We start from the raw sequence: 17240 nt of genomic DNA, 5'->3' as shown, positions 1-17240 counted from the left end.
GTGCGGAACTCTCCTTCCTCGCTGGTAGAAATTGGAAATGGGACAGGCACTTCAAAAGACATATTGCCCTTTTCTTTTCTTTCTTTCTTTCTTTCTTTTTTTTTTTTTTTTTTGGTCTTTTTGCTATTTCTTTGGGCTGCTCCCGCGGCATATGGAGGTTCCCAGGCTAGGGGTTGAATCGGAGCTGCAGCCACTGGCCTACGCCAGAGCCACAGCAACACAGGATCCGAGCCACATCTGCAACCTACACCACAGCTGAGGGCAACGCCAGATCCTTAACCCACTGAGCAAGGGGCAGGGACCGAACCCGCAACCTCATGGTTCCTAGTCGGATTCGTTAACCACTGTGCCACGATGGGAACTCCTAGATTGCCCTTTTCTTATAAATTGAAACATACACTTTCACGGGGTCCATCAATCATACTCCTTAGTATTTACCCAAATGAGTTGAAAACTTATGTCCACACAAAAATCTGCACATGGATGTGTATAGCAGCTTTATTCATAATTCTCAAAACTTGGAAGCAACCAAGAAGTCCTTCAGTTGGTGACTGGATTAATAAACTGGGGTACATCCAGACAATGGAATAGTATTCAGGACTGCAAGTAAAGGAGCTATTAAGGCAGGAAAAGACATGGAAGAATCTTAACTGCTTCTTACTAAGTGAAAGAAACCAATCCGAAACAGTTACATACTGTACGATTTCAATCATATGATATTTATTTATATGATTTTCATGGAGTCAGGAAAAATGCAGTGGTTGCTAGGGGTGAGGGGAGGGAGGGGTAAATTGTTGGAGTACATAGGATTTTTTTTTTTGTCTTTTTGCCATTTCTTGGGCCGCTCCTGCAGCATATGGAGGTTCCCAGGCTAGAGGTCGAATCGGAGCTACAGCCACTGGCCTACGCCAGGGCCACAGCAACACGGGATCCAAGCCACATCTTCCACCTGCACCACAGCTCACGGCAACACCAGATCCTTAACCCACTGAGCAAGGCCAGGGATTGAACCCGCAACCTCATGGTTCCTAGTCGGATTCGTTAACCACTGCGCCACGACAGGAACCGCCTGGAGTACATAGGATTTGGGGGGCAGCAAAACTATTCTATGACGGTGGATTCACTTGTCAAAACGTATAAAATGTGCAACACCAGTGACATATTTTTGACACTGACATACATGTGAGTGATAATTACATGTCAGGGTAGGTTTAACAGTGTGACAAATATACCAGCCCGGAGGGGGATGACCGAAGTGGGGGAAGCTGCTCACCCGGGGTAGGAGGGACAAGGGTTTTAAGGGAACTCCCTGTATTTTCTGCTCAGTTGTGCTGTGACTCTCAAGCTGCTCTCAGAAATGGAGTTCCCATCATGGCTCAGTGGTTGACAAAGCCAACTAGCATCCATGAGGACGCAGGTTCAATCCCTGGCTTCACTCAGTGGGTTAAGGATCTGGCGTTGCTGTGGCTGTGGTGTAGACCTGCAACTGTAGCTCCGATTCGACCTCTAGCCTGGGAACCTCCATATGCCGTGGATGCAGCTCTAAAAAGACAAAAAATTAAAAAAAAAAAACTGTTCTAAAAAAGAAAGCCTAGGATTTCCCTCGTGGCCCTCTGGAGGTATAGGTTTGATCCCCAGCCCTGCACAGTGATTTAAAGGATCTGGCGTTGTCACTGCTGTGGCTTGGGTTTGATCAGTGGTCTGGGAACTTCCCTATGCCACAGGTGCGGCCCTTAAAAAAATAAAATCAAATCAAAAATAAAAAAGCAGATTATTGCCTTTGGAATGGATTAGCAATGAGATCCTGCTGTGTAGCCCTGGGAACTATGTCTGGTCACTTATGATGGAGCCTGATCATGTGAGACAGAAGAATGTATACATGTATGTGTAACGGGGTCACCATGCTAGACAGTAGGAAAAAAAATTGCATTAGGGAAATAACAATAAAATAAATAAAAAAAAGCAAAGAAACCATAGAAGGGGGACATAGCAGGTCCCTTACAGATCATCTGTCCCCTCTGCTGATTTGGCAGGTGCCGCAGCTGAGGCCCAGAGAGCAGAAGGTACCTGCCTAAAGTCACACAGCAAGCTCGTATCAGACTCTGGCCAATAACAAATGTTCTGCTTCTCTCTCCAACATACAGCATGCCACGGGGCACGGGGCAGCCCATTGTTTCTTTCCGTCTGACAGTGAATTGCGTGAGCCCCTTCAAAATAGCTTTTTGGCTCCATGGTCTACAAAGGGACAGAATGTCTTAGGCCTAGGCCTTCGCCTTTGAACAGCAAACGCACTGCTTCGCCAAAGATCAGCGCCACACCCGGCTCACTTCTACCTCAGGCGTTGCTGCACCTTCGGGGTTATAGGCGCCCTTAGCGGTGAGAGCCGGGCCGGGAGCCTGGGGCCTTTCTCCCCGTGCTGTTCTCAGCCCGCCAGCTCCTGGCCAAAGTCCAGAGCAGGAAAGAACAACTGGCAAGCCTATTCATTAGGGCTTATTTATTCATTGTAAAGTCTCATAATTTGTTCAGAGGGAGACCTTTTACCTTGATTAATATCCTCGGCTCCCATGCAAGCGTTAAGCTGTGTTTGCGTCTGGGGCACCTGAAGCGTGCACCATCTATCTGAGTGCACGGCCCCTGTCGGCACCATCCTCTCCAGATGCTGCTGGGCAAGGGCCGCGATCCTATTGGAACTAACACAGGACTACGCCTTCACTCTCCCAGTTTGCAAAGAGCCCTAATTCATGCGTGGATAATTTGATCTTCGTGGCTTCCTTTGAGTTGAAAATGATTTCACAAGAAGTAACCCTTCAGAGAGAGGTCTGCCTCTTCCCACTCAACCCCAACCCCTATCTCTGGGCTCTCCGGGCCATCTAGGCCCCCAACCCATCCCCCACCCCCACCCCCACCCCACTGGTGAATTTCGCCCTCTTCTGGTTTTCAGTCTGGTGTTCTACTAAATCTGGAGCTAAAAATGGGCTGCTTTTTTTTCTTTCTCTTTCTCTTTCTTTTCTTTTTCTCTGCTTTTTGGGACCACATCCTTGGCGTATGGAAGTTCCCAGGCCAGGGGCTGAATCAGAGCTGGAGGTGCCAGCCTACGCCACATTCACAGCCACAGCCACTCGGGATCTGAGTCACGTCTGTGACCTACACCACAGCTCATGCTAACGCCGGATCCTTAACCCACTGAGCGAGGCCAGGAATCAAACCCGCATCTCTCCTGGGTACTAGTTGGATTTGTTTCCACTGCACCACAACGGGAACGCCAAAGTGGGCTTCTTTTAAAAAAAAAATTATTGGCATATAGTTTAATTTACAAGATTGTGTTAATTTTGGGTGTACAGCAAAATGTAAAATAGATTCCTTTTTTGTGCATATGGAAGTTCCCGGGCCAGGGATTGAATCTGAGCTGCAGCTGCAACCTACACCACTGCTATGGCAATGCCAGATCCTTTTAACCCATTGTGCCGGGCCAGGGATCAAACCTGAGCCTCCACAGCAACCTGAACCCTTGCAACTGGAATCGTAACCCATTGCACCACAGCAGGAACTCACATAAAATGGGCTCCTTTTGTTTGTTCCTTATAAGCATGATCCTCCTGCAACCCTTCACCCTCTCCTCCCCCAGCTGCCATTCCACCTCACTCCTTCTCTCATGGTCAAAGGTCCTTGAAGAAGAGCCCTCTCAGAGTTTCCACTGTGGCGCAGTGTGTTAAGAATCCGACTGCAGCCGTGTGGGTCACTGTGGAGGCACAGGTTCAAGCCGCAGCCCAACGCTGTGGGTTACAGGATGCAAAACTGCTACAGCTGCAGTGTAGGTTGGATTCAATCCCTGGCCCATAGGTCGTGGGTGCAGGCATTATTAAAAAAAAAAAAAAAAAGCCTCCTTACTGAGCACTTTCTCACTTCTGCTATGTAGTTTGCTCCCACCTGCCACCATCTCCATCTGCTCAATGATCGGAAGTAACCAATCAAAAAACAAAACAAACAAACAAACAAGGAGTTCCCGTTGTGGCGCAGTGGAAATGAATCTGACTAGGAACCATGAGGTTGCAGGTTCTATCCCTGCCTCGATCCATGGGTTAAAGGATCCGGCGTTGTCGTGATCTGTGGTGTAGGTCACAGACATGGCTCAGATCTGGCGCTGCTGTGGCTCTGATGTAGGCTGGCAGCTATGGCTCCGATTCGACCCCTAGCCTGGGAACCTCCATATGCTGCAGGTATGGGCCTAAAAAGATTTAAAAAAAAAAAAAAAAGGAGTTCCCATTGTGGCTCAGCAGAAATGAATCCAACTAGCATCCATGAGGAAGCAGTTTCAATCCCTGGCCTCTCTCAGTGGGTTAAGGATCCAGCGTTGTTGTGAGCTGTGGTGTAGGTCGCAGGCACGGCTCAGATCTGGCGTTGCTGTGGCTGTGGTGTAGGCCAGCGGCTACAGCTCTGATTTGACTCCTAGCCTGGGAACCTCCATATGCTGCAGGTGTGGCCCTAAAAAGACAAAGAAGAAGAAGTGATAGCCTGACTCAATGGACCCTTGCAGTTCCTGTCTTAGCACTCCCATTGCCTGCCTTCCCTGGTAGTCCCTTCTCTGGGGCCTCGTGGTCTTTGTCTCTCTGAGTCCTCCTGCTGTTTCCATTAGGATTCCTTTTTAGCCACCTTAGGAGGTCTTCTGCCCCTCTTTCCCATCAGTGTTCCCTGGGACTCTGCCCTCAGACCTCTTCTCACTGTAATGCACACACTCTCCCATTTTGGCCTCGTCCTTGCAAACCCCATCTATATGGTCTCACATCTATGGCCCTAGCCTGGACCTCCCCGCTGAGCCCCAGACCCATTCATCCAACTGGTGGGCGTCCCACTGACACCTCACACTTGACACATCCAAAATGACTCCTCACCTTTCCCCACAAATCCTGCTTCTTCTCCTCTGTTCCCCATCTTGCCAAAAAGCTCCATCAGACAACCAATCACCAAAGCCAGATATCTGGGAATTATCCCAGACCCCTCTTTCTCCCTCATTCTCCCCCACACCAAATCCCATCAATTTGTCTCGCCAGCTACACCTGCAAAATACATCCAAAACAGAACCGCATCTTTCCAGTTCTACTACTATCTTCCTGGTCCAAGTCATCGTCTTTTCTCATCTGGATGGTGACAGTAGCCTCCGAGCTGGCCCCCCTGCTTCTCCTCTCTCCCCCATCAGTCCTCACCCCACATTATAGCCAGAGGGATGGATGCAGCATAAACGGACCCACATCACTCCTCTGCTCAAATATGCCAGTGGCTTCTCCTCTTCCTTAGAATATACTCAAACTCATTACCACTGCATAAAAGAAAGTCCACATTCTGGTTCCCACCTGCCCTATCCAGACTTTCTCACAACAGTCTCCCCCACTCCCCGCCTCCCATCCAGTGCTCCAGCCACTTCACATATCAGGCTATCTCCCCTTTCTGGATCTTTGCTCCTAACTCTTCCCTCTGCCTGGAACAATCTCCCGCAATGGCCAGCCAACAAGGTGGCCACCATTCATGTTTCAAGACAGCAACAGAGGGAGTTCCCGTCGTGGCTCAGTGGTTAACGTATCCAACTAGGAACCATGAAGTTTTGGGTTCAATCTCTGGCCTTGCGCAGTGGGTTAGGGATCCAGCGCTGCCGTGAGCTGTGGTGTATGTTGCAGACGCAGCTCGGATCCCGAGTTGCTGGGGCTCTGACGTAGGCTGGCGGCTACAGCTATAGCTTCGATGAGACCCCTAGCCTGGGAACCTCCACATGCCATGGCTGTGGCCCTAGAAAAGGCAAACAAACAAACAAAACAAAACAAAACAAAACAAAATTCAGCAGCAGAAACCTTTCCCAATATTCCGGGTAGAATCTACTACTCTCTCCACTGTGTCCTCTATAGTACCTGTCACTATCAGGAAATGCCTATGAAGCACCTACTATGTGCTGTTTCTACCTACTTCATAGTTAACAAATTCTATTTCTGGCTTATTCTCCTTGAGTTTCTTTCTATACAAGGGAACAGATGTACCTGTATATTCTTACTTCCTCTTCTTTTTTATGCAAGAGGAAGCATACTACAGGTACACTCATTTTGCATTTTGCTTTTTTCACTAACCAACATATCCTGGAAATCACTCCCTACCAGTCCATTAGCATCATCCTGCCTTTTTTACAGCAGTTGTGGTACTCCATCCTGAGGCTGGACCAAAGTCTATGCAACTGCTCTCCTATGTATGGACACTTAGGTAATTTCCAATATTTTGCAGTTAGAAACAACACAGTATGAATAACCTCATGCATATGCATTTTCAGATTGTTGGAAGTGAAGTGTACTGTCAGCTAAATCCCTGGAATGAGATTGGTGAGTCAGAAGGCAAATGCATATATAATTTTCTGAGAGATTGTCAAATTCCCCTCCAAAGGGTTGTGTCCATTTTCTTTTCCACAAATAGTGTATGAGAGTCACCTCAGGCACTTTTTTTTTTTTTTTTTTTTTTTTTTGGTTTTGGTCTCTTTAGGGCAAGACCCTTTTTCTTTTTTTCTTTTTCTTTTTTCTTTTTTGGCTTTTTGGCTTTTTGGCTTTTTGGGACTGCATCCTCGGCATATGGAAGTTCCCAGGCTAGGGGTTGAATCTGAGCTACAGCTGCCAGCCTGTGCCACAGCTCACAGCAACGCTGGATCAGTAACCCACTGAATGAGGCCAGGGATCGAACCCACTTCCTCATGGATACTAGCTGGGTTCATTACCACTGAGCCACAATGGGAACTCTGCCTAAAGCATTTTTGGAAGAGGGTTTTCTCAGGACATAAGCTCCGTTTCCTAGCTGACCTGTCTTTATGTCTGGTCCATCCCAACATACACTAAGGCTGCTCAGCCACCGGACACACAATCCTACCCTTTGAGGAGTTCCCGTCATGGCTCAGCAGAAATGAATCTGAACTAGGATCCATGAGGACTCAGCTTTGATCCCTGGCATGGCTCGGTGGGTTAAGGATCCAGCATTGCCGTGAGCTGTGGTGTAGGTCACAGACAAGGCTCGGATCTGGCGTTGCCATGGCTGTGGCATAGGCCAGCAGCTACAGCTCCGATTCGACCCCTAGCCTGGCAACCTTCACATGCCACGATGGCAGACCTAAAAAGACCAAAAAAAAAATCCTGCCCTTTGAGAATTCTCATCCTGGGTGGAGCAGTGGACAAACCCACGCCCTGCATTGCTGGCTGTGCTCCCATATCTTCTGCTCTTCCCATTCTTTGTGGAGGAGAAGCAGTCAGTAAATTACACTGGCTTCATGGGCTACACGCCTATCAGAAGGTTCTTCTTTTTTTTAATAATGATTTTTATTTTGTCCATGATAGCTGGTTTATAGCATTCTGTCAATTTTCTACTGTACAGCAAGGTGACTCAGTCACACATACATATATACATTCTTTTTCTCACATTATCAGGCTCCATCATAAGTAACTAGCTATAGTTCCAGTGCGATACGGCAGGATCTCATTGCTTATCCATTCCAAAGGCAGTAGGTTCTTACCCAAGTGTCATTTAGCTTGAGAAACACAGGAGGAAGTACAAGGAAAGTGTGGTACTTTTCCAAGCTCGACAAGTACCACTTTGGTTTGTTCAAAGGCACCTAATGAGGACAGACATGTATCTTGTAAATAAATAAAGCAGCCTATTGAGAAAAATAATAATAAAAGTAAATTACTGTGCTTCAAGGATCACAAAGTGCTTTCAGACACACACACACACACACACACACACACACACACACACACACACACACATTCTCTCATTTGATCCTTACAATAGAAGCATCCAGGCTGAAACAATTGCTTCCTTGGCCAATCTTTGATGTACATTAAGGGGTTCATGGACTTTAATTGTGATTTATGTACCCAGGCCTCAAAGGGTTAACAAGAGCTCAACTCCGAACAACCTGAACTTATTAGAGGCATGGGGTTGGAGGGAGCCTGGGAGCAGGAAGTGGTCAGGAAGCCCCATCAGCCCCAGGCTCAAATTTCCCTGACTGAGAGCCTCAGATGAATTATGATGGAAAAGCCCCAACTGCACTGTATCCTCTCCCTTTAATTTAGGCATTTAATAAACAAATTGCATCGTTCTCCAAAAATGAGGAAAGTTCATAATTTCCCTGGACGAAGAGCTCCAAGCAGCCCTTGCGGCTTCGTGCAGACCTTCAAAAGAACTTCTGCAGACAGAGTCTGTGAAACTTTTTATACCTGTCTATTAAATTTTCACTAGGCTCCCTTGCCCTCATTAATATCATTAGGGTATAGACCTGAGAACCTGTCCGGTATTTGTCAGACATCCCAGAACCCAAGGGAGGGATCCCAAGCTATAATGCGGGTGATGCCCTCCTGAGGCATTTCTCCTGCCAGCTTCCCGGGTCCGGGTCCACAGCGCCCTCCCTCTTTCCCCAGGGCATCCAGGACCCCACCCCCCACCATCGCATCATTGCCAGGAACTAATGGAAGGAGGCCTTCTCTCAACCCCTCAGCTCACAGCAGCAACGTGCCCACCTGCTTCCCCCAACACTTCAGGCTGGCACACAAAACGTAAACTGAGGAGGCAGGATCATTTTCTTTCTTGGGCCTTCCCAGCTTGTCAGGACTTCAAGGACAATTAGGGCGGTGTAGAGCTTGCAAAGTCACTGCTTCAGGAAGCAGTGATGAGTGTGGGATGTGGGGTCAGACGCGTGTGAACTCAGATGCTGGCTCTGCCCTTTGCTAGCTGTGTGCTCTTGGGTAAGTCACTTAACTTCTCTGAGGTTTTGATTTGGTTTTTTGGGGGGGGAATTGTGGGGAGGTGGGGGCATAATAGTATCTACATCACAGGAGTTGTTGTGGGAATTAAATGAGATGAGGAATATAAAATGCCTGGCTTGGGATCTGGTGCCCAGCACCATTTAGACTCCTAACATGTCCCCATTGGAAGGAAACCTGAAGAGCAATTACTTGGACCTCTCATTTTCTACATGGGAAAGTGGATGTAGGGAAAGGCTATCCAGTGTGTTAGTGAAAGAACCAGAATTAAACAGAAACAGACTCCCAGATATAGACAACAAGCTAGAGGTTAACAGTGGGGAGAGGGAAGAGGGGGAGGGGAGGGGCAACATGGGAGAGAGGAGTTAGAGGTACCAGCTACTATGCATAAAATAAAGAAGCTAGGAGTTCTCATTGTGGTGCAGCAGAAACGAATCTGACTAGGAACCATGAGGTGGCGGGTTAGATCCCTGGCCTTGCTCAGTGGGTTCAGGATCCGGTGTTGCCGTGAGCTGTGGTGTAGGTTGCAGACGAGGCTCGGATCTGGCATTGCTGTGGCTGTGGTGTAGGCCGGCAGCTGGAGCTCCAATTCGACCCCTAGCCTGGGGACCTCCATATGCCGTGGGTACGGCCCTAAGAAAAGCAAAATAGATAAATAAATTAAATAAAGAAGCTACAAGGATATATTGCACAGTGCATGGGATATAACCAATATTTTATTATTAGTTTAAAGGGAGTATAATCTATAAAAATAGTGAATCACTATGGTGTGCACCTGAAATGTATGCAATATTCTAAGTTCAACTCTACTTTAAAAAAAAAAAAAAGAAGATTCCCTGACCCTTTTCAATCCAACTTTCCAATGCCTCTCTTGCCCAAGGAAGGGCACTCCCAAAGCAGACAGGATAGATGGTAAGGAGAGGCCTGAGCTGCCAGAGCTCTGGTAGGGGACATAGCAAATGCCACTTTGGCTGGTGCAGTGCATGTGGGCACCAGTGCTGACCAGCAAGTGAGGCCTTGTGAGAACTTTCCTTTCTAGGATTATTTTCATGATTCTCTGCACCCAAGACATTTTCTGCAAAACCTTGGTGAGCCATCCATTTGGTGTCATTCCCCCCTCATTGGTCCTCAATGGAATTCTCCCCAAAGACCAAACGCCTCGCTTTGGGAAGCAAAGCACTCATTCTCCTTGAGCTGTGAGCAGGGCGCCTCTCCCCGAGGCCGTTTGGGTCTTCTCTCCCCAGCTCACTTTGAGGCGGGAAGTTCTGTGGCTTTTACAAGGCCAAGTGCAGAAGGAGGGGGGAAAAAAAAAAAAAAAAGAGTGAGGATGTTATGGGTTCTTCTGATTGGCTGGCCTCAGAAGTGGTGTGTCAATGAACAGCCAATTCCCTGCAAGCTCAGGCATACGGGCCCCTCCCCCCTGACCTCACGTGGCCCTGCATGAGGTTGCTGCTTGCTTGCTCTGAGATCCAGGAGCACTGGGAGTTCTGCCCAGCTCAGCACTTCGTTATACTATGGAAGTAGGAAGGAACTGGCCAATAAGTACTTAGCTCCTGGCTGGGCAGCGGCCAGACTAAACAGAGTTGGGATATGCAGCTGAGGGCTCGTGCTGGCTTCACTGCACCCCCAGGCACTGGAACTACAGAACGCCCCAAATAATGGATACCAGCGTCACTTCATTTCCTTCCCAATCCCAATATCTGGCTTGGCTTCCAGAACCCCAGATGTGCCATGAGGCATCCACGAATTCATCCTACCAGAATCCACTTTAGCCTTCTCTGCTCGGCTCTCTGTTAACCTCCTTCTTGGAGGAGAATAGGACCAGGGACAGGGTGATTGTGGGTGAGTCTTTCCCCTTCTCTGGGCCTCAGTTTTCTCATCTGTAAAATGTGTGGGCTGAACTCCTTCACCGAGGTCTCCATAGCCACCGTCCTCGGCCAGGTTACCATTATAACCTCCTGGTTTGTCTCTCTGCTTCCACTCCCATCTCCCTGCAACTCTCTGCCAGCACTGTAGACAGGGGACCCTCATAAAACTACAAATTAGGAGTTTCTGTTGTGGCTCATCAGGTTACGAACCCAACTAGTATCCATGAGGAGGTAGGTTCCATCCCTGGCCTCGCTCAGTGGGTTAAGGATCCATCGTTGCCACAAGCTGTGGAGTAGGTCTCAGATGTGGCTTGGATCCCGCCTTACTGTGGCTGTGGCATAGACTGGTAGCTGTAGCTCCGATTCAGCCCCTAGGCTGGGAACTTCCATATGTCGCAGGTGCGGCCCTCAAAAGAAAAAAAAAAGAAAAAAAATAATAATAAACGACAAATTAGATGGTACCTCTCCCCAACTCGAAAGCTTCCCATCCTGTTTTAAGTAAAACACAAAGTCTTTGCCTTGAGCCATACGGCCCCACGTGATCTGGTCCTTGCCTTGCTGCCTGGTCTCATCTCCTGCCCCCACCTCCTCATGCCCTCGGTTCCAGCCACACCAGCCTCCCTGCACGCTCCACAAACAACACCAAGCTTGCAAGTGCCTCAGGTTCTCACATGGCTGTACCCTCTGCCTGAGACGCCCTTCCCCAGTTTTTTTGCTTATCAACCTCCTGGTCATGCTTATGATCTTGGCTCACGGTCACCTCCTTGGGTAAACCTGCCTGGAACAGCGTCCCCCCTCCACTTCCGACAGGCTAATTCAAGTCCTCCCGTCATATGTGCTTTCATTGCACAATGCTTTTTGCCTTCATAGGCCTTTCACAACTATAATCCTTTCCACAATTATTTAATGGCTATCTTGCCCACTAAACTGTAAGCCCTGGGAGGGCAGGAGCCTTGTCCCTGTTTGATCCTTGGCACCTTGCACAGTGCCTGGAACAAAGGAGGAGCTCACTAAAAACTGGTTCAATGGAAAAAAAAAAAAGGAGTTCCTGTCTTGGTGCAGCGGAAATAAATCCAACTAGGAACCATGAGGTTGTGGGTTGTGGGTTCCATCCCTGGCCTCACTCAGTGGGTTAAGGATCCGGCATTGCGGTGAGCTGTGGTGTAGGTTGCAGATGCGGCTTGGATCCTGCATTGCTGTGGCTGTGGCGTAGGCCGGCGGCTGCAGCTCCGATTCGACCCTTAGCCTGGGAACCTCTTTGGTTTATGTCATTCAGGCCTCTTGCTCCTTTCCTTAGTGATTCAGTCCTCCCAAGTATCTATCAGGCACCTACTGTATGCCCCGCACCCATCCTCATCCTCCATGCCACTGGTCTAAAGGTATTAGTCTTCCGAGACTTGGACCGGGCTTTTCAAGAGCTCACACGTAAACAACCAATTCGCATGCGTGGCTGCCTGTGCTGAGTACCCAGAGTATGGAGGAAAGAAAATGAGCACCACTTGCCCTGTGGAAATTTAGTGGGGGGAGGAGGAGGGGCAGAAGCCGATCAGCAGTGGGGCAGGACTGCTTTTCCTGATGAAAAGGAGCAGCAGGGAAAGACGCCCAACTGGCAGGGGCGGGGGGAGCCTTGTGCGGAGGAACTTCTGTCCGCCCGGTGATCACCAGGGGCTGTGTGCTGGGGCGGCAAGACCACAAGGGCCCAGAATCTACACTCACCCCCCACCCCAGGGGACTTCTGAAACATGCAGAACCCATTCCTTCCTCCCATCCAGCCCTGCAAACTCTGATCAAATGGGTCAGATGTGGAGTTTTTTTTTTTTTTTTTTTTTGGTTCGTTTGGGGATTTTTTTTGTTTTGTTTTGTTTTTGTTTGTTTGTTTTGTTTTTTAGGGCTGCACCTGCGGCATGTGGAAGTTCCCAGACTAAGGGTCCAATCGGAGCTACAGCTGCCGGCCTCCGCCAGAGCCACAGGAACGTGGGATCCGAGTCACATCTGCAACCTCCATCACAGCGCACAGCAATGCTGGATCCTTAACCCACTGAGCGAGGCCAGGGATCGAACCCAGATTCTCATGGATCCTAGTCGGGGTTGTTAACCACTGAGCCACATCGGGAAACTCCTAACTGCATGTTTAATAAACACCCCCCCCCAAACACACACACACACACACACACACACACACACACACACACACACACACACATCATTCTGAGGCCGTTGGTCCAAAGAAAACACTTAGAGGAACATGGGTCCATTGGTCTGGCGGTGACTGATTTGAGTGGGAACTGAAGTGGAAGCCTAGGACCGCAGCACTTCCTGAGCACTTGAGACCCATCACTGCCTGATGGGGGAGGGAGTGAGGATGTGAGCAAGTGACAGATTCCGAGTGAGGGTGGCGGTTAAGGGTGTAAGAGTCCTCAGGGCTTCAGCGGCCACCCATTCCCAAGTGTCCCCCATCCCAGGCCAGAGATGTCTTGTGTGCTCAGGTGGTTTCTGGGACAGAAAGGAAGAAATAAGATGCCGGTTTCCTAGATGTGAACAGGGAAGAGTGAAACCTCCAGGCTGCTCCGCGCCTCCGAAAAGGCAGTGATGGAAACAAATGCACTGGGATCCAAAGGCCTCGCCCATGGCTGAGAGGGAGTGGTAAAGTAGGAGATGACACGAAGGCAGTTCATTCATTCATCCAATCATGTATTCATTCCACAGACATGTGCTGAGGGCCAGGCACTGTACGAAGCGCTGTGAGGTTTGATGGTGCCACCACCTGCCAGAAACCATTAAAGCCAGCATGTCATCCTGGACCCTTCTATCTTGCTTATTCATCCCGTCCAGCAATCCGTTTACCAAACCTCTTCGATTCCACCTCCTAAATGTCTGTTGACTCCAACCCTCCTTCTGCATTCCCCCTGCTACTACCTTTAGGACCTCTGCAGAAGTTTCTTCCGTGCTTTCGCCCCATCCAGGCTTGCCTCGCTGCCGTCTGTTTCCCACACTATGGCCAGAATGATGGTCTCTTATTTTGAAACAGATTTTTTGAGGTATAGTTTACATACCACCCAATCCACCTGTTTTAAGGGTACAATTCAGTGATTTTTTTGTATATTCGGAGTTGTGTAACCATCACTGCGATCCAATTTTGGAATCTTTCCATCACCCCAAAAAGGTCCCTCATGCCCATGAGTGGGATATATTGTGTTCCTGCCCCCAGCCTCAATCACTAATTTTTCTATATCTAAATCTTTGCCATTTCTGGGCATTTCATAGAAATGGAATCGCGCCATACGTGGTCTTTTGTGTTGGACTTTGATCGCCTCTCTTGATAAGAGAGGACTGCTCCATTAAAACCCTTGAATGAAATGATTGCTTAGGTGATGGTCGCATTAGCTAACTTTCCCTTGGTAATCATTTCGCAATAGAAATGCATATGAAGGAGTTCCCGTCGTGGCTCAGCAGTTAACGAATCCGACTAGGAACCATGAGGTTGAGGGTTTGATCCCTGGCCTTGCTCAGTGGGTTAAGGATCCAGCGTTGCCGTGAGCTGTGGTGTAGGTCAGAGACTCGGCTCAGATCCTGCGTTGCTGTGACTCTGGTGTAGGCTGGTGGCTACAGCTCCAATTAGACCCCTAGCCTGGGAACCTCCATATGCTGTGGGTGCGGCCCTAGAAAAGACAAAAAAAAAAAGAAATGCTATGAAATCATTGTGTACAGCTTAAATTTACATGGGGCCATATAACACAATGCTATATGTTAATTACATATCCAAAAAGCTGGGGGAAAAAAAAGCTGTTGAACAGCTCCACATCATCCACCATACGAACACCTCATGTTACTGTTCCAGGTTCTTCCTGAGTGGGGGGCTTCACGTGATTCTTCCCACCACCTCCTGCTACCGGGGGGTGGGGGTTGGTGACACTAACGGGGGGGGGGGGGGCTGAACCACTGCCAGAGCAGAAAGCCCTCCCAGTCTTTCCTCTGGCCGGTCAGTCCTACACACTTCCCTTTCCCCTCGGGCTCCGGCGCCAGTCCAGAGCACACAGTGTTCTCCCAAGCAGATGCACAAATCCTGGTCTGGGTGAATCACTTTCCCTGGTCAGAAGGGTCTGCCTGCTGGGACAAGGACCCGGCAACCCGAAGAACGTGTGTATCCTTCCAGAAAGTTTCACACCGGGCAAAACAACAGGTGTCTAAACAGTGCTGGCCTTTTCTGGGACGATCCTTAGCACAGCTGATGAAAGAGATGCCCCACCTTAGCCTCGCTGGCCGGGAACATCTAGAAGGCTCTCCTAGGTCAACCTTAGCACAACTCCCTGGGGATGTGAGCGCCAAGAAGGCAGAGCCTGCTTCCGAGTGTTGATTTGTTCTGCACCAGCCCAGACACTTGCGCCGAACTCCTGGCCCTCCCCTACCCCATGATCCTCGTGGCCGCACGTGGATCTACACCCGCTTGGGGCAGGGACATGAGGCTGACAGCAGCTGACAGCAGAGAAGGGCTCCGCACAGGCTGCAAAGCCGGCCAGAAGGGAGGGGTAAGATTTTTCTCACTAGCCCCGCCTGTCTCTGCACAGGATCTGTGGGACCCAGTGGTGCGATTGCCAGCCCCTTCCCGGTAACCCCTGAGGCCAACGTGGCCTCGAGTAGAGAGGCTGGCTAGTTAAGGGCCGGGGCTCTAAACGCAGATGGAGCTGTGATCTAGGCCTCACTCTCCCCTTACAAGCTGTGGGGCCTTGGAAAAGTTACTCGAGCTCTCTGAACTCGAATTTCTACTACCCATGTGTACAATGGTGGCAATGAAGGCAACTGAGAAGATTAAATCAGATGATCCATGTAAAGCATTTCGCCCTGTGCCTGGCACTTAGGAAGCACTCCATAAATGGGAAGTAGTATAAATCATTCCCATTTGATTTTATGCCCCTCTCGCTTGGTCAGATGTGTTTTCCAGGGTCACAGCTCAGAACCGTCCCCGTCAGGCTGCCATTGCCCAGCCACAGAGCTCTCCTCAAGGACCCTTCTCTGAGGGACTCAGTCCTGGCCCCACAGATGGTGGTCCTCCTGGGGCCTCTCATCCTAATTCAGAGCCACTCGCCTCTATAACGCCGCCTTTTGCCTTTTCTCTCTTGTGCCATTGTTGGAGAAGCAGCCAGAAACAGAGGGCAAAGGGCAAGGGCAGAGAGCAAGCAGGCCACGCCTGTTGGGGCTGAGGAGATGCTGAGCCTGTCCTGTCAGCACTTTTTCAGTGCAGGGAGGTGGCTGTGACCAAGGGACTGAGCTTTCTGAGAATGCCCAAACCAGCTCTTGTCCAAAGCAGCTCTGCTCCTGTGGAGGCCCAGGTGGGGGGAGGGGGAGCTCCCTCCCCCCAGCAGCCTCCCCCCCCCCCCCCGCTTTCCCCCCCCCCCGACCCCGTGCTGTACAGCATGAGGATCAAGTTCTCTTAGGTGGAAGGAACAAGGGACCCAAAGAGCTCAAAAGATCACCTCCTGTATACACCTTCCCCTCTCCCCCCGCAGCTCCTTAGCTGTCATTCTTCAGTGCTCTCCTAGCGGCACCCATGTGCTCCAATTCACACCACACAGCGAAAAAACCCAGGGACAAAGCTAGTCTTGAAAAGAGAGGGGGTCCTGGAGGGCCAGGCAGTGACTCACCACCGCAGGCGTTTGTTGGCTCCCCAAACCGTACACCAGGCCTCCAAAGGCACCCGCTTGTCCCTGCACCTCCCAGGAGTTATCAAGAGCAAGTGCGAAAATGTCCCTGGTTGGCAAAACAATTAGGGTCGCCTTTAGCAATCTAACTTGTGCTGTCACACCAGCTTCTTCCCAGCTTTTACTGCACCTTCTAGGTACAATCTAATTAAGTCCTTGCCAATCTCCAGGAAAAGAGACAAGCACCTGAGAAAAAGAGGACACAAATAGCTGCATTCAAGCCGATGGCCGCGAGAAAATGAGCAGTCGGTGGGGGGAAAAAGATGTTATGCTTAAAACATTTGGGAAATGGTATCAGTCCTTTAAAAGCAAGGCTGGCTGGGGGGGGGGGGCCTTTCCATTGGCCTTGCCCAGCTGTCTTCCTCCCACTCAGAACGAAATGTTCTGTCTTTTTGTGGTTATAACCTTTTTTCACTTGGAATGACTTGCCCATGTCTGGACCTTGCTCAGGGCTGCGGCTCTAAGACGCTCTCACGCAATCGGGAATTACCCAGTAAGCCTCGGTGGAAGGGCTCCTCCCCCGCCCCCGCCCTCTCTCTTCCCCTCCTCCTGTCATCGTCCCACTGGAAGAGTCGCTGTGGTTGGCTCTTAGGCGGCATCCAAGGCAAATCAGCATCCTCTGCCTCTGGCTCACCCTCCCCAGCGAGCACATGGCTTCCCAGGCGGCCGCCGCCGGGATGCGGGAGGGCGCGTGGGCCCGGCGGCCGCCAGGCGAGGGCGGGGCCGGGAGGCGGGGCCGGGGCCGGGAGGCGGGGCGGCCTCGGAGCCCCGCCCTTGGTCTCCGAGAGTCGCGGCTTACTTACGGGAGGCACCTGGGAGGATCGGAGTACTTTCGATTTTCCAGAAGCCTCTGACAAACGTCCTCGCCCAGAGCTGCCCATGAAAACCAAACGACCTAC

General features: G+C 50.1%; 1 long non-coding RNA gene across 2 annotated transcripts in view; it reads right to left on the bottom strand.

Moving 5' to 3' along the window:
- The window catches only part of LOC106508240, a 31918-nt gene extending 14940 nt beyond the window's left edge, over positions 1-16978 (bottom strand). The window contains exon 1 of one of the 2 annotated variants that reach the window (XR_002340688.1): positions 16285-16978. This is a non-coding gene — a long non-coding RNA (uncharacterized LOC106508240). The remainder of the gene's footprint in view (positions 1-16284) is intronic. The other variant, XR_001304958.2, reaches the window with a different exon arrangement.

The sequence above is a fragment of the Sus scrofa genome, chromosome X (assembly GCF_000003025.6).
Source record: "Sus scrofa isolate TJ Tabasco breed Duroc chromosome X, Sscrofa11.1, whole genome shotgun sequence".
NCBI lineage: Eukaryota > Metazoa > Chordata > Mammalia > Artiodactyla > Suidae > Sus > Sus scrofa.
Note: the sequence above shows the minus strand (reverse complement) of the source record. Positions and strands in the feature narration are given on the sequence as shown.